The following is an 18,033-nucleotide window of genomic DNA, read 5'->3' on the forward strand; positions in this document are numbered from 1 at the left end:
AATAAATTCTGATTGGAAATTGCCCGATTGGGTTTCTATTTGTCACAGCACAGAAGTTGTTTTTATGACTCTCAGCTTGAGTTCTGGTGGCACAGTTTTCAGGTCTGTTTGCTGGAAGAAGCTTTCTGCAAACAGTCAACTTCTGATACATTATTAGTTCACATTCAGAACAAAACAGTACCCCCCTTTTGTTTTTCCCACAGTTCTTCGAGCTGAAGATATGCTGGTGGTTCTGAGCTATAGCCTGTCTCGTCATCAGAGATGTCTGTGTCTGTGTCAGAGAAACCACTGAAACTACTGCATCTACTGCTCTGGGTTTCGGCTTTCATGTTTGTGGGTGTTCTATTCTGTTTGAGAATAAGTTTGCTGGATTTGGAGCTAACACTGCTGGAAATGTTTCCAGATGCTGCTCCCCCCCTTTCGGCCAAAGGGGAGCAGTCGGAATGGCTGCACCCCCCGCATACCCGGTGGGAGGGTACGGATCGTGAAGGGTTGGGAGGGCTAGAGGGGGAGTGACAGCTCCATCTCCGCCCTTAATGGCGGAGCCAGAGGGTCCTGTGTCAGCCGGGGCGGGAGCTTCGGTTGCAGGCATTGCTTTTGCTTTTCCTGCAGTTCTAAGATCTATGCCGGCGCCTCTCACCGCTATAGAGACAGTCTCAGCAGCATTGGGCGGTTCCGCCCCCCTTTCTGTGGGCGCGCCGGCCCCTGCCTTTGCTACGTTGACCAGAGCCCCTTCGCCAGTTACTGCGCTCACCGCCTCTGCCTGTGCTACACTGGCAGGGGCTAAAATTAGAGCCCCTTCGCCAGTTAAAACAGCTGAGACAAGCTCCGCCTGTCTCTGCCCGATTGTGTCCGCTCCCACGGTCCCGAGCGGTCCCGAGCCAGCAGACTCCTCTGGGGCCGCGGAGCCCGCCTCGGCTAATCCTTGTGTCCCAACAACACTTGCGCCAATCCCTATTGCCATGACAGCTGCACCCAGGACGCCTGCGGTAGTTCCTGCTGTCTTGCTGGCAGCTGCGGGGGGGGGGAAACTCCTCCTCCCGCAGCTCCGGCAGCACCAGGAGTCGTTCCTGCTGTTGAGGCAGGGAGTCCTGCTCCCCCTGTGCCAGCCAGGCTCGGAGCCGCCCCCAACGCTGTCGGAGCAGGCAGCTCCGTCGCCGTGGCAACGGCCGTTCCCGGAGCCGCCCCTTCTGGGATCGGAGTCGGCAGTCCCATTGCCGTGGCAACGGCTGTTCCTGGAACCGCCCCACCGCCCACCGTGCCCGGGGCCACTTTTTCAAAAGTCCTGGCCCCTGCTGGGCCAGTTTCCGCTGCTTCTGCGCCGGCAGAGCCTGTTCCCGTCGCCCCTGGGAGATTCCCTGCCGCTGCTGTGTGGGCAGAGCCAGCCAGGCTCGGAACTGCTTCTTTTACAGATGCAAAGCCAACAGCCCCTGTGTTGTCGTCTGCCGCTCTCACAGCAGCCAACCCCGGGGCTCCCGCAGTCTGGGTATGCAGCTCCGTTCTTACAGCCCTCACTCTGCCGCTGTCACTGGCAGAGCCAGCGGTCCTAGCGCCTATCGGCGCCGCCGCGCTGCTCAGCCTCGCAGGCACCCCTGGGGCTCCCGCCACTCTTGGGGCTGGCACCCCCGCCTCGCTGCCACCGACAGAGCTAGCGACCCCTTACGCTTGCCGCCGCCACTACACTGGCCGGTCCCGCAGGACCAGCGGTTTCTTTTGGTCCCGGCGCCGCTCTCGCCGCGGTTTTTGGGGTCTCCCCCGCCTCTACAGCAGACACCTCCCCTGGCCCAGCTAATTCCACCGCACTTGTAGTAACCTCGCCCGACGCCACCGCGCCGAAAGCAGCCCCAGCAAAAGCCGACCTTACAGATCTCACAGCTCCTGTCACGCCACTGGCAAAGCTAACGACTCCAGCCCTCACTTGCCCTTCTGCGCCTGCCGTTCCTGCAGCAGCTCCCGAAGAGACTGGAGCGGGTAATCCCGATTTAATCTGTCCTGCGGGGCTGTCTGGACCAGTTCCAGGCGCTCTATCTTTCTTATTCTCTTTTTTCCGCTCAAGGCGAGCTAAAAGAAATCGAAACAATTCTGCATAACGGATCTCCTCCCATTTTTCTTCTCTATAAAGAATCGTCATAAGTTGTAACACTGTATCCAGGTCGAATGTACCGAATCTCAGCCACGCTACCCCCCTGGGGTTCCCATATAAAGGCCACACATTCACAGATAAGAGACATAGTTCTTGCTTTTTTATAGGAGTATCTGGGACAGTTAAATGGTTCCAGTGGTGTAAAACTAAAGCCAAAGGGGATCCTTTGGGTATTTCTTCCTTAAACTGCATGCCGCCCTCCTTTCACGTCCCCTCCTCCCTTTCAGGAGTGTTTCACATCTTTTAGAGTTCCCCAAATTCCCCCAGTGCTGTTAACCCCTTTCCTGGTTCCACACAGAGCTCACTGGGTTTCCTGCAGGTCATTGGATTGTCCACATCCCAACCTGCACACGTAAAAGAAGAGTTTGTGGCAGCAAATATGAACAAGGTCCTATTCCTGACCACTCTTTTTTCAGCAACCCAGAGGTGACTGCCTCCTTCAGTAATACAGCTTGAGACTCATTTTAAGGCCATTCAGACACAAGAAAATTTAAAACTCCCAAGTAAATCTGAAACCTGTAGGAATATATTAGTCTCTCAATAAACAGGTTTGAAGGGGGAAGGGATTGAAACCGGGCTCTCCAGAAAGGAGCCTAAGGGTGGAAAGCCCAAGTTAAGAGTCAAATCAGCAGCCCAGCTGAAGTGCATGTACACCAATGCATGCAGTGTGGGTAACAAACAAGAGGAGCTGGAAGCCATCATGCAGCAGGAAAGCTATGATGTAGTCGCCATCACGGAAACATGGTGGGATGACTCACATGACTGGAGTGCTACCATGGGTGGCTACAGGCTCTTCAGAAGGGACAGGCAAGGTAGGAGAGGTGGAGGGGTGGCTCTATATGTTAGAGAGTCTCTTGACTCTGTAGAAGTTGAAGTCAGTAACAATAAGGTTGAGTGCCTGTGGATTAGAATCAGGGGGAAGGCCAACAAGGCTGATATCCTGGTGGGAGCCTGTTACAGACCACCCAACCAGGATGATGAGGGTGATGAATTATTCTACAAGCAGCTGGCAGATGTCTCAAAATCGCCAGCCCTTGTTCTCGTGGGTGACTTTAACCTGCCAGATGTCTGCTGGGAACTCCACACAGCAGAGAAGAGGCAGTCTAGGAGATTCCTAGAGTGTATAGAGGATAATTTCCTGCTCCAGCTGGTAAATGAACCTACCAGGGATGGGGCCCCACTAGACCTTCTGTTCACAGAGAGGGGCTGGCGGGAGATGTGGTGGTTGGTGGCCGTCTGGGGCACTGTTACGATCTGCTTAAATATTGCAGAAAGAACTTTAAGATTCGAATATTTCCTTGAGCAAAATTAAAACTCATACAAGTTCTGTTGATACCAAAACTGTTTTTATTAATTGCTAAGAGCTGCAAAGGGAAAGAGGAAAAAATAAGAAAAGGTTGGAAAATGCTAAGATAACTTTTAGAAGCAGAGAAAAGATACCACCAAAACTACCTTTTCATCCGAGCTGGTCTGTAGGGTGGGGGGAGAGAGAGAGAGAGAAGCAGTTTTCTGCCTTCTTTTTCTCTGTCTCTGCCACTTTCTATGTTATCTCTTCAGCTGCAGGGGGGTCGTTTACAGCTTTAGTTCTCTGGAATGCAACCAGGATGTGGGCTTCGCTGCTCACACCGGGGCCGTGTCCCAGGCCGTGCAGAGGTCCCGGTCCAGCTGCACCTCTCGACCCTCAGAAATATGGTCAGGGTGGAGAACTCACGCAGGTAGCACGGTGGGTCTCAGTCCAAGATGGCAGAAGTCCAGTCTCTGGTGACGGCAGGCAGCTTACAGTGGCAGAAGAAAAGGTGAGGGTGAGGTGGCGGAGAGACTTTCAGCTGCTATAGCCAATCCTCTTTCCCACTCCTCTTTCCCTACTTTTCCCAAATTTCCCCTCAACTTTTATAGTGCTCGAAGGAGGTTGTGTGTGGTTCCTTGGCACATAGCCCTATTCAGATGTTTGAAGTGACATGATAACCATGAACAATAACAGGATCTTTTGGCAGGAAAACTCCAGTGGGAAAATTCTGGTGAGAACTTCTGGTGGAAAACTGACACAGAATTTTTGGTAGGAAGTTTTTTGACAGGCAGAAACAATGGCAAAACATAATTTTTGGCATTTGTATGTTATCTGTCTGTTACAGGCACAGTGACCAAGAAAAAACAGAGTTTTCAATACTCAGGGATGCAAGGAGGGCCATCGATAAAACCTCTGCGCTGGACTTCTGCAGGGCAGATTTTGACCTATTCAGAAGACTAGTTCAGAGCGTACTCTGGTGTTACGATCTGCTTAAATATTGCATAAAGAACTTTTAGATTCGAATATTCCCTTGAGCAAAATTAAAACTCATACAAGTTATCTGTTGATACCAAAACTGTTTTTATTAATTGCTAAGAGCTGCAAAGGGAAAGAGGAAAAAATAAGAAAAGGTTGGAAAATGCTAAGATTACTTTTAGAAGCAGAGAAAAGATACCACCAAAAGCTACCTTTCCGTTGAGTTGGTCTGTGGGGTGGGGGAGAGAGAGAGAAGCAGTTTTCTGCCTTTTTTATTTTCTCCGGTCTCTGCCGCTTTTGATGTTATCTCTTTAGCTGCAGGGGGTCTTAGTTCTCTGGAATGCAGCCAGGATGTGGGCTTCACTGCTCACAACTGGCCGTGTCCCCGGCCGTGCAGAGGTTTCAGTCCAGCTGCACCTCTCGGCCCTCAGAAATATGGTCAGGGTGGAGAACTCACGCAGGTGGCACGGTGGGTCTCAGTCCACTTCAAGATGGCAGAGGTCCAGTCTCGGGCAGGCAGCATACGGCAGCAGAAGAAAAGGTGAGGGCGAGGTGGAAGAGAGATCCTTAGCTGCTATAGCTAATTCTTGTCGTTGGGTATCCGTTGGTAGACCTTGGTCCGTTGGGGAAGAAAGGCACATGACACACACTAGGATGATGAGACAGAGAGATGTCTTCCTGCTCAGCCTAACAGGCAGCTTTATTGAGTTCCCTAACTTCTATTTTCCCACACATATAACATAAACATATTCTTACAAAAACACCCAGGAATGTAGCACCTGCACTCAGCCAAACAGCTTTAACCTTGTACTCTTTATAAGTCAAAGCTGTGTCCATGGGAACTATCTAATTAGCTCCACTGCTCTCATGGAAAACGGCCCAACACTTTGTAATATTCCAAACCCCTCAAGCTTCAGTTGTGGCTGTGACTTCACCCCACAAATTCTCTTTCCTACTCTTCTTTCCCCGCTTTTCCCAAATTTCTCCTCAACTTTTATAGTGTTCAAAGGAGGTTGTGTGTGGTTTCTTGGCACATAGCCCTATTCAGATGTTTGAAGAGATATGATAACCATGAACAATAACAGGATCCTTTGGCAGGAAAACTCCAGTGGGAAAATTCTGGTGAGAACTTCTGGTGGAAAACTGACACAGAATTTTTGGTAGGAAGTTTTTGACAGGCAGAAACAATGGCGAAACATAATTTTTGGCATTTGTATGTTATCTGTCTGTTACACCTGGGAAACAACCCTTGAAAACAAAGGGGTCCAGGAGGGATGGACATGCTTCAAGAAGGAAGTCTTGAAAGCACAGGAGCAGGCTGTCCCAGTGTGCTGAAAGGCAAGCCAGCGGGGAAGATGACCAGTCTGGCTGAACAGGGAGATTTTGAAGGAAATTAGAGTAAAGAAGAGAGCCTACTGATTATGGAAAAAAGGGCTGGCTACTCAGGAAGAGTTTAGGAATATAGTTAGGTCATGTAGAAAGAAAATTAGAGAGATGAGGGCACAACTTGAACTGAATCTCGCCACTTCTGTGAAGGATAACAAAAAGTCCTTCTACAGATACATCAGTAGCAAAAGGAGGGGCAAGGAAAACCTCAATTCTTTACTGGACATGGGCGGAAATATAGTTATCAAAGATGAGGAAAAGGCTGAGGTATTTAACACTTTCTTTACCTCAGTTTCCAACAGTAAGACAGGTTGTCCTGAGGACAGCTGGCTTCTGGAGCTTGTAGAAAGAGATAAGAATCTGAAGAACCTCTCTGTAATCCAGGACGAAACAGTTAGTGACCTGCTGAGCCACTTGGATCCCCACAAGTCTATGGGACCAGATGGGATCCACCCAAAGGTGATGAGGGAGCTGGTGGAAGAGCTTGCCAAGCTGCTCTCCATCATCTACCAACAGTCCTGGCTCACTGGGGAGGTCCCAAATGATTGGAAGTTGGCAAATCTCATGCCCATCCACAAAAAGGGCCGGAAGGAGGACCCGGGAAACTACAGGCCCGTCAGCCTGACCTCAGTGCCTGGCAAGGTTATGGAGCAGATTATCCTCAGTGCAATCACACAGCACCTACAGGATGGACAAGGGATAATGTCGCAACGGAAAGCTCTGGACGCTTAATGTAAGAATCCAGGAACGTCGTTTATTGTAGATTGACAACAACTTAATATACACTCTATAATAGGCTCATGAATATTACAGGAATTAGGCTCATTATTGGTACACAGTTAGGTGGTGATATCATCTTAACTGTCTTCCATTGTTTACACAGGTGGCTCGTTAAGTGTCTTTGTTTTGGTAATGCCAAGCTCCTGTTTTTCAGCTCAATTTAGAATACCCAAGGACATTGCTGCTTTCTCACGGCCTGCTATCTCGGACCTTCTCATGACCTAGTTAGAGGCCTGCGTCTTATACTTTGGCAGCTCATCCATGGCTTTAGCCATGTTCATATGCCCTCGCATTTCTAACTAATTCTCTACAATTCCCCCGTTTTTATTTGAGGCCAACAATACTTTATCTGTCATAACATTTACACGTTTAACAATACAAGAAAAAGCAATACAAACTATCACTAAAATTACAACATATGTCAGTAACCATTGTAGGCTTTCTTTAACAAAACATAAAACCCATTCAGACATAGAACCAAAAATAGATTGAAGCCACGAGTCTATAGGACTAGTTGCTACTGTGTCGCCACAAATAAGAAACACACCTGATGGAAAAACGCGTGCAGTACTGTCAACCCAAATGCCCGGAGAGGAAGGCTCCACCCCAGCTCTACACGCTCCAAGGCCCTGGCTGTCACCACCACCAGCACCACAATAGTCCCCTGTATCCCTGCAATCAAACCCTGGGGTACGCGAAGTGACACCAGTCCAGCCGGACAAGTCGCGACCCCGACAAACACCCAACCCAGACCGAAACAATCCTAACACAAAACAGGTCTGAGTCTCACCACTACCTGCGCCACTTACAGACAGTGATCCCACCAAATCCAACTCCCGGGGATCCCAGGGCAAAGAGGTGCCGAGAGCCCCCACAAGGCAGGCAGATGCATCAGAAACAACTGCTTCACTCTCACACGACGACGAAACCCAACCAGCAAACGCCAAGCTTAACCTATACACTGAACCAAAAAGCACGCCAAACAAACAAGTGCGAAAAGGATCCGAGGCAGATGCCAAAGACAAACAGAAGGACGACCGACCTGCTCGATCCGCCTAAGCAACCCACATGTTCCCCCGAGGATCAGTGGTGTGAAGAGTTTTAACACTGGCAATCATGCCCATGAAAAGAAGAAAACTTATTACACAGCTGCTCCCAATTTTGCGGGAATACAATCCGATGATAGGGAATCTCAACATCTTTACCACACCAATATGCAAAACACCTGATCGAGACTGGGCGAGCATCCTCGCGCTGCTACACAGCACCTCCCACCGTTCCAATGCAACCTAATGCTGTTCTACTGTTTCACTCAGGCTCCACAGTTTTTCTTGTGTACAGGCTAGGCAGTTTGTGCCAGCTGGGCCTTTCCAAATGCTCACTCTGCCTTTACCTCACAGGCCCCACCGGGGAACTGAAGCCCAATCACCAACTCTGCAACATCGTGGAGAACCTTTTGGATGCTTCTGTTCATCAAGGGAAGGAAAAGCAGAAAATGCAATGCAAGGAGAAGGAGAAAAGTTTGGGGCAGCAAGCAGAGGTGAGATCCTGTCAGGAGCTCCATCTGGCCGAGAAGGCTTGCCTGACCTGCAAGGCCTCTGCCTCTCTGTGCCAAGCCCACCTGAGCAAGCACAGCACAAAGAACACTCAGAAAAACTACGTCCTGGTGGGGCTTTGTGGTGCCTAGGTTTTGGCTGAGAGGAGATGCTCCCAGCACGGCAAATTGCTGGAATGCTACTGCAAGAAGGACAAGGCCTGCATTTGCATGCTATGCTCTGCCCTCAACTCCCACAGGGACTACAAGACCACCAGTCTAGAGGAGGCCTCTGGCCAAGCACAGCGTGCCTTTCTCGAAACTCCAAAAGAGGTGAAAAACCATGAAGCTGCACCTGATCGAAGCACAGGAAACCTCCTGGAACAATCCTCCTCAAAGGAGTCCTTTAGAGTACAAACAACGCTTGACTAACCATGACTACACTAAGCTCTCTGAGATCATGCAACAGTTTTCATTTCACAGATTTCACAAACACAGGGGTAATTAAAGGATTCTGAGACGGTTCAATGTAATCAGCATCACAATCTTAACCCTTGGAATGACTACAGAATGACTACAGAAGTTTGTTTGGACAATTAACAGCAAGCTTTGAGCATCACAAAGAGTACAGGTTGCTTTTGCACAACCCTAAACATTCACTAGTTAAATTATGCAAGCAATACGTCTGGTATGAAACAAGTAGTAGTCACAAGTAGTGAGGCTATCTTGCTGAGAACACAGCTGCAATGGGCAGGGCATGCCTTAAGGTGGAGAGACCAGCCGTTTCACAACGAATATTGCCACCAACTGTTGCACGGGAGGGGTTTTGAAGACAGTATATATAAGGACTCTTTAAAACAACGCTTCAGCTTTGGTCACACTGATCAACTTAACTGGTCTGCTCTGGCCTCCGGCCAGGAGGCCTGAAGACACACCATCTACAACGCTTCAGATGCCCTTGAGAAGGCACGCAGGACAGCCCCGACAGCCCGCAAGGCCCCCCCTGCAACGAACCGAACAAACAACGCAGCAACACCGACAACTCCCGATCCAAATCCCGGAAAACACAGAAAAACTCAAAACGACCCTCACCATTGCCATAGCAGACGCAAACGCAATCACCTGACGGTCCAAGGACTCCACCCCGGCTCAAGCCCGCACCATCTCCACCCAGCCATGCAACCAGCAGCTTCTGCAGCTGTCACAAAACTTGCCTCTCCACAGCGTCTCGCAACCCCTCCACAAACTGCAAGAATGGCTCCCGGGCACCCGGACGCACAGTGGTGCACCTCGCCCCGGGCTCCGCCAACCCTGCAGTCCGCACCAATGTCCGCCGCCCCATGGTTTCCACTCGCTCCAAATCTAGTGGTTTCCCGCGCAGCCCGCACAGCTAAGGAACGATAGCAGTGGAAAAACTCCACCTGAGACTTAACTTGCATAAATTTCATACAAGGCTGTAATAGAATACCAAATTTTTGTAAGAATCTCTTATTTAACTTCAGTCTTAACGCTTTGTTAAAATCTCGACACCGACGGAAAGTATTTTAAAGTTTACACAGTTACACATTCATGTAGCTTTTCTCTTTCACACAATCTTTTTCCATACACTCTTAGGTGGCCACCTCAGTCATCCATCATTCACACACACATTTTCAAGTAGTCATTGGTTGTGCACTTCTTATCAGTTTCATAATTCAAAGGAAATTTATGGCATAGCAGCTAACAGCAATCTGCAAATCCTGCATAACCCTCTATGTAAAAGACAAATGCAGCAAGAAAGAACAGGATATTATCTTGAAAAATTTTCAACCCTTCTTATAGAGCAATGATATTCTGTCATAAAGGCAATAAAACTACTTCTGCAGGGGGTAGAACTATATCCCCTTTTGTCTCATCGTTCCGTCTGCAAACCTTCTACCCGCACTCTGCTCCTGGGGGAAACAGCCAAACTTCACGTAAGAGAAGCAAAATCGCAAACTATAGGAAATTCTTAACAACCCTCTGCAATACACAAAAAGCTAAGCACGGATGTTGCATTATTTCTAATCTTACTTCAAGGGATTTTTCGTCAATCTCCCTTTCTCTTTTTGAAGAAAACATTTGAGAATGCCATGAGCACGCTGCATGCGTAACACCTATTGCTGTAAAAACAGTGCAATCTTATTTGATTTATAAATTGGGGTATTGTTAATCTTAAATTGTTTTTCCCTTTTCCCTTTTTACCGTGTTTTACCGTCTTTGCTCCCCTCACGCCCCTCATTGCCGAAGGACAAAGGAGGAGGGGCCGGGCTCACCCAGAGAAAATCAGCAGAAGGAACTTAATCACAGGGTCTGCTTAAGAAAAGACAAAAACATAGGAGAGGGAGAAAACAGCTGCAAACAGGCACGTTTCAGAGAGGGGGCGACCAGTGCAACGAGGAAAAAAGAGAAACAGCTTCCCCCCTCCCCCGACTGCACCCCTCGAAGCCCTCGCTACCGTCATTAACTCGCTACTCTAAGAAGAGGAGCGGCACTAGGGAGAAAACATTCGCTGTAAAGAAAGGGAAGAGAACCTACACCTCTTGGGACCATGGCTGTCAGCAGTGCGGGGGAAACAGAGCCCCCCCGCCGCCCGCAGCGCCCGGGGCCGCCGGCGTGCACGCGCGCGGGCACACCGCTCCGAACCGGGGCCGCGCACGGCGCCGCGACCACCGCCACTGCCCCGCCGCCCGACACCGCCCCGGGGGCACTCAGCACGGCGGCGCAAGCACCCAGCGCCGTGAGCACAGCCACAAATGCGCGGCGCAGTCCCGCAGCACAGTTCAGATGAAAAGCTGGAAATGTCTTAAGGTGGAACTCAGTCATAGTGTTCGTAAAGTTCATCCCCGGTCCATCAGCAGTACTTTCACGCCTCAGTCGTCGTCCCCGATCGTCCTGGAGATGCACTGCCGAGACGCTAGCACCGCGTTCATTTTGCCGGGGCCACTCGGTTGTCCCCAGTCCCGCTCCGTGATCTCTTGTCCCACTCTGACTCCCCTCGGCTCCGCTCGACTCCCTTTTTGCACGATTTCTCCGTATGATGGCATCTAGTAGCATTCTAATGTCCTCAAACTGCGCTTTAATGTCTTTTACTATTCCAGATAACAATCGCCAAGTTGTAAGGAGGGAAGCAGCAACTTTTTCTCCCTTAGAGTCAGCAGTAAAGAGCTTATCACTAAGTTCTACCCAAGTAGAGATAGTAAAGGCAGTTACAGCGTTTGCTTCAAATCTCTGGCCCTTACACGAAAGCAGCATCTGTCGCAAAGCCAGTTCGTCTAATTTTTCTTTTTTTTAAGCAAGCAATCCTGGTAATTTTTTCTTTAAATCTAAACCCTTAACTCCCCGCTTTTATAAAAAGCATTGGAGCAATGATAGTGCCGCCTGTCTCCCCATTACCTAAAAACATATTACCACGCTTTGTGCAACCCTTTCCACGAGACTTTGCGGCTTTGTCGGCGGGCCTCCTTCTTCAGGAGTCGTCCCGGGCGCTGGGTCCAACTATTTCGTTGCCGGAAGCGCGGAACTAAACTCTTTCGCCGTCCGAAATCCCCGACAGGGAGGCGTTTGGCGGCGGCAGGTTTGAGCTCTTTTCGTCCAACCCTTTCGCCTTCTTGTGCTGCACAGCAAGACCGACCGAAACTACTACGTCCGACTGCGGCTGCGAGAACCTGACTTGGTTCTCGGGAGTCCGACTTGACTCCGACTCAGGAAATCCGACTTGATCTCCTAGTTGACTCCGACCCAGGAAATCCGACTTGATCTCCTAGGGACCCCCTCTGGTCCCTGCACACGGGCGCCAATAATATGTCGCGACGGAAAGCTCTGGACGCTTAATGTAAGAATCCAGGAACTTCGTTTATTGTAGATTGACAGCAGCTTAATATACACTCTATAATAGGCTCATGAATATTACAGGAATTAGGCTCATTATTGGTACACAGTTAGGTGGTGATATCATCTTAACTGTCTTCCATTGTTTACACAGGTGGCTCGTTAAGTGTCTTTGTTTTGGTAATGCCAAGCTCCTGTTTTTCAGCTCAATTTAGAATACCCAAGGACATTGCTGCTTTCTCACGGCCTGCTATCTCGGACCTTCTCATGACCTAGTTAGAGGCCTGCGTCTTATACTTTGGCAGCTCATCCATGGCTTTAGCCATGTTCATATGCCCTCGCATTTCTAACTAATTCTCTACAGGATAAGACCCAGCCAGCACGGGTTTAGGAAAGGCAGGTCCTGTCTGACCAACCTGATCTCCTTTTATGATCTGGTGACCCACCTGGTGGATAATGGGAAGGCTGTGGATGTAGTCTACCTGGACTTCAGCAAAGCCTTTGACACCGTCTCCCACAGCATACTCCTGGAAAAGCTGGCAGCCCACGGCTTAGACAGGGGCACTCTGTGCTGGGTTAAGAACTGGCTGGAGGGCCAGGCCCAGAGAGTGGTGGTGAACGGTGCTGCATCCAGTTGATGGCCGGTCACTAGTGGTGTCCCCCAGGGATCAGTGTTGGACCCAGTCCTGTTTAATATCTTTATTGATGATTTAGATGACGGGATTGAGTCCACCATCAGCAAATTTGCAGATGACACTAAGTTGAGGGGGAGTGTCAATCAGCTGGAAGGCAAGAGGGCTCTGCAGAGGGACCTGGATAGGCTGGAGAGTTGGGCTGATTCCAATGGGATGAGGTTTAACAAGACCAAGTGCCAGGTCCTGCACTTTGGCCACAACAACCCCATGCAGCGCTACAGTCTGGGGACAGAGTGGCTGAAGAGCAGCCAGGCAGAGAGAGACCTGGGAGTTTGGATTGACAGGAAGCTGAACATGAGCCAACAGTGTGCCCAGGTGGCCAAGAAGGCCAATGGCATCCTGACCTGTATCAGGAACAGTGTGACCAGTAGGACCAGGGAAGTGATTCTTCTCCTGTACTCAGCGCTGGTGAGGCCACACCTTGAGTACTGTGTCCAGTTCTGGGTCCCTCAGTTCAGCAAGGATATTGAGGTGCTGGAGGAGGTGCAGAGAAGAACAGCGAGGCTGGGGAAGGGACTGGAGCACAAGTGCTGTGAGGAGAGACTGAGGGAGCTGGGGCTGTTCAGCCTGGAGAAGAGGAGGCTCAGGGGAGACCTCATCACTCTCTACAACTCCTTGACAGGAGGTTGTAGTCAGGTGGGGATTGTTCTCTTCTTCCAGGCAACTATCAGCAAGACAAGAGGGCCTGGTCTTAAGCTCTGCCAGGGGAGGTTTAGTTTGGATATTAGGAAGAAATTCTTTACAGAGAGGATAATCAGGCATTGGAATGGGCTGCCCAGGGAAGTGGTGGATTCTCCATCCCTGGAGGTTTTAAAGATGAGACAGGATGTGGCACTTAGTGCCATGGTCTAGTAACCACAGTGGTAGTGGATCAAGGGTTGGACTTGATGATCTCAGAGGTCCCTTCCTGTAGAAGGCGTGTCCAGTGATGTGGGGGAAGCACCCAGTGTGGAGAAGCCCAGGGACATGCGCGGGAATCTATACCCTCATTGGTTATATGGTCACATGGTTTCAAGGGATAAAAAGAGCGCCGAGTTTGAATAAAATCCTCTTTGGCCACAACCTCAGCTGGGAGTGGACTCCATTTCTTTATTATATAAAGTACCAACACGTGGGAAACCCGAACGTGAGGCCTTAGGACCTACATTAGGAAAGACTAGAACTCCCCGCATCAGGGAAAATTTCGGTAACTCCGGGAACGTATTAATTTTAGAATACGGGATTTTCCACCGAAAAAAACCAGACATCTTTAAAGCGTTGTCTCAGCCGGTTCTGAGAAACGCAGATTAGTACAGAGAGCTCAAAAAATATTAGGGACAGCAGCTGCGGCGAAAGCGGAGTGGAGCTGGCTGGAACGTACGCCGTGAGTGGAGCTGAAAGAGCAGCATCAGCAGCCAGCGCCGCAGTAGGGCTGCCCCCCGAGCAACCGCAAGTGCCGCCGCCTGAAAAATCGAGCAGCGGAGCGCGCCGGGACCCATGCCACTAGCCGTGCGCAAAGCCCCGAGTGTGCAAAAGAAACTCCACCGCTGCCTAAAGAGCCCAGCCCTCGCGCGGGACCTCGTGAGCCCGCACCGCCCCTGCAGCTGCCCTGTACAGCTCTCTGCGCGAACCGGCACCCAACCACAGCTGCCTAGCAGCCTGGCTCAAGCCACGGGGACGCCGATCCCCACCGCCGCCGCGCTAACCGCCAAGCAGAGAAGCGCCACTGCTCTGTGCCACCTACTGCCTGCTTCTGCTGCAAGCCCTGCGCCACTCTAGAAACCACGCAGGACCCGTAGCAGCCACTCCGTGAGAGCCCGCCCCGCCGGACGCGCCAGGAGCTACCGCCACTGCTGCCGCTTTTTGCCAACCTGCGAGAGCCTGCAGCCACCTACCGCGACCCCCACATGCCGAACCATCGCCCCCAGGACCCTCGCCACACTGTCATCGGACGCAGCCCCCATGCTGCTGAGGACGCCGCCAACAACCGCCCCGGGACCTGCCGCAACCGAACCCCACCCAGATTCGGAACCACCACTGCCGAACAAAGGACCCTCCACACACACATGGACCCACAGCGGCTAGAGCAAGGTAAACAAACATGGGAAACTTTCTCTCTACTGAGATATCACAAGACACAGAAGCATTGGCTATCCTGCTGAGACCTTACCACATACAAACCACAAGGGCTGAATTAACAGAGTTTGTACAATTTATTAAATCGGTAGTACCAGAGCTGCTGCTTGTAGAAGCCCTACACTTAGAAATAGGGGACAAAATCAGAAACCTCATGAGACCGAAAGCTCAGGCAGGAGACCCCCGAGCAAATAATGCCATTCTAGCCTGACAAATAATCATGTCTGCTTTGCACAGAGCCCACGAGCGAACGGTACAATCATCCCACACTAACACACAAACCCTCACCCACAGGTAGATACACAAACGCATGGGGTTTAGCGGGAGGGGAGGGATACGTTCATGAGTTAAGCTACGGGTCAGGGGCCAGTAGCCATGGGAGCACGGGTCGCGGAGAGGGAATGGAGCCTGAAATGCAGGATCCCAGCCCACAGGATCAGCATAGGGGGCCCCGTTGCAGCGATGAGAGGGGGAACCCAGCCTATTTGCCACCCCGCGCTGTAGATGAACAGCGACCACGTGCACTGGCATGGGTGCCACCATCTTGCGTGCCAAACAGACCAAAAGTCGACCCCAGCGCCGCCCCGCTCCAGCTGTAGGCATGTCGGGGGAGGGGGGCAGGGAAGGGCCCCTCCCCCACGCCGCATCCATCATCCACCACCACCCCCTCACAGGGAACCAGGTTTACGGGGTCACAGGGGGGGAGGCATGGGAGGATGACGAGGAGGGACCAGGGATGGTTCCACCGGGAGGGAGCGAGGGGGCAAGTGGGGGAAAATCAGCTGGCAGGTGGGAGGAGGCATTTCGAGTGGGAGATTTACAGGTTATCCATGCATGCCCAGTCGTTTTTCGCCAACGTCAGCCCCCTCAATTCCAGCCTCTGCCATATGAGGTGACAAAGGAATTGAGGCAATTGGTAAGAGAGACTGGCATGTCCTCAACCAATATGTTCGCGTATTTGGAGACACTGAGTTCCACCTATGTTTTTACTCCAAATGACTGGAAGACCTTACTGAAATTAGTTCTTACTAACACTCAGTACAGCGTCTGGTTAACCGATTATCGGGAGAATTGTGCTGTGTATGCAACCAACACCCAAGCAGGCATAACAACAAACCAACTAACCAGGGAGGGGAATTACACCACAGTAGATGCCCAATTCGGTTACCCCAGAGAAATATACAAGGTAATTGCAAAACTAGCCCTGAGAGCCATGAGGAAATTACCCACTACAGACCAAGATAGCAACCTGTCATTCATGAAGGTATTACAAGGTTCTACTGAACCATACTCACAATTCCTGCAATCTGCTTTAAACAGGCAGGTTGAGCGTGACGAAGCCAGAGAGATGCTTTATAGGCAACTGGCTTTTGAGAACGTGAACCCAGACTGTAAAAGAGCTTTACAGGTCCTTCCTAAAAGGGAGAGCTGTAACATTGCTGAGCTGGTTTGACCCTGCCAAGGGGTTGGCTTCGTGGAGCACCAGTATGCCTCTTTAGCTACAGCCCTAAGCACCCAGCTAAGAGCGCAGGAAGGAGTCAGACCCAGAGTGAGTTGCTTTAGATGTGGTGCCCCTGACCACTTTCAAAGGGATTGCCCTTGGAGACCCTTAGCAGCAACATCCCACAAGTACCTAAGCAGTGGGGAATGGGCCGAGTTGTACCAAGGGTGCCATGGGCGGGGCCAGGGCCACGCCATAGGCACCGTGCTACTTGCCACTGTGCTACTCGCCATCCTCCTCTTCTTTGCCACCCGCTTCCACGAGCAAGAGAGGAAGCAGCTTGAGGCAAGTCATAATGTGCCAACTACCAGTCCCGGGAATACCCCTATATTCTGTGTCCCCAAAAAAAGTGGGAGGTGGAGAATAATGCAGGACTTATGAGCAGTAAATGCAGTCACAGAGCCTATGGGAGCATAGCAGCCTGGACTTCCTTCACCTGCTATGCTTCCAACAGGGTGGCCGCTAATGGTAATTGACTTAAAAGACTACTTTTTTACCATTTTCCTACACCTTGAGGATGCACCAAGGTTTGCCTTTTCCATCCCCGCCTTGAACAATGCACAGCCCATGCAGAGGTATCACTGGGTTGTCCTCCCTCGAGGGATGAAAAATAGCCTGACAATATGTCAAACGGTAGCGGCAAACGCTATTCACCCTATCAGAAGGCGTTTTCCCTCAGCCATCATATACCTCTTTATGGATAACATATTAATTACCATGGCCACAGAAAATGAACTGCAAATTGTTGTTACTGCTCTAACCAATGCTGTCCAAGATGCAGGGTTACAGGTTGCTCCAGAGAAAATCCAGCGATCACAACCCTGGACTTACCTTGGATGGAAAATCATGCAGCAGGAAATTTCTCCACAGCCACTGCAGCTCGAGGTAAAAGACACTTTAACTTTACATGAGTTGCAAAAACTTCTGGGAGCCATTAATGGGTGTAGTGGTTTGAACCTTGTTTTCCCCCAGAGGCTGAAAAGTGGTAACCCCCAGGGGTGGAAACCCCTGGAAGTTTTGGAGTTCTGTCCAATGAGCGCTCCTGCAGAAATGTAAACATATCACAAGCATCGGAAGAGAAGAGTTGTAGTTTGTTGTTGGTAGAAGAAGTAGCCATGTTGTTGTAGAGCCACGAGGAAAGGGGCCCGGAGCCCCTCGGGGCCTCTGGGGCCCCCCAGCCCCAGCTGGGGGCTACAGGGACCTGGAACAGCATAAAGCTGGGCTAGGTACCTGTAGTTGTGAGCTGGGAGATGTTTTCTCCAAACTGGGCAGCGGCCGGAGAACAGCAGCCGAGCTGGCACTGACCGGAGAAGCGGTGGCAGAGAGCCAGAAGAGATAAGACGGAGCAACAGAGACATGCAGCACCGCAGAGAAGACTCCTGGAAGGAGAGTTGAGGAGAAGAGAGCCCGCAGCAGAGCTTCGGAGTTCTGGGGGTAGGAACTGTACCAAACCCCTAAAACTCCTTTGAGACCTCCTGGAAGGAGGAAGATGATGGACTCTTACTTGAAAGAGCCTTGAAGTGCAGCATGCACTGCAGAGAGGAGCTGAGAAGCTCAAAGGCGTCCTGAAGCTGGACCGGGACGGAGAAGGAATCCGGGGGGGGTTGACCTTGACCCCCCTCGCTGCTGCTGCTAAGCTAGCAGCCTTGAGACAGAGCACAGAGCCTTGCAAAGGGGAATTTGAATCCCCTGAGGAAGGGACTTTCACGAAGATGCCCCTGCATTTCGTGATATACCTGTGGTGACGCGAGTCTGGTCCCTGCTGGC

The 18,033-nt window shown here is 50.9% G+C and overlaps 1 long non-coding RNA gene across 1 annotated transcript in view; it reads left to right on the plus strand.

Annotated features, from left to right (window-relative positions):
- The window catches only part of LOC113958856, a 22,855-nt gene extending 14,712 nt beyond the window's left edge, over nucleotides 1-8,143 (plus strand). The window contains exons 2-3 of the long non-coding RNA XR_003531645.1: nucleotides 6,054-6,059; nucleotides 8,128-8,143. This is a non-coding gene — a long non-coding RNA (uncharacterized LOC113958856). The remainder of the gene's footprint in view (nucleotides 1-6,053; nucleotides 6,060-8,127) is intronic.
- Nucleotides 8,144-18,033: the final 9,890 nt, after the last annotated feature.

The sequence above is a fragment of the Corapipo altera genome, unplaced genomic scaffold (genome assembly GCF_003945725.1).
Source record: "Corapipo altera isolate COAL_440 unplaced genomic scaffold, ASM394572v1 61057, whole genome shotgun sequence".
Lineage (NCBI taxonomy): Eukaryota > Metazoa > Chordata > Aves > Passeriformes > Pipridae > Corapipo > Corapipo altera.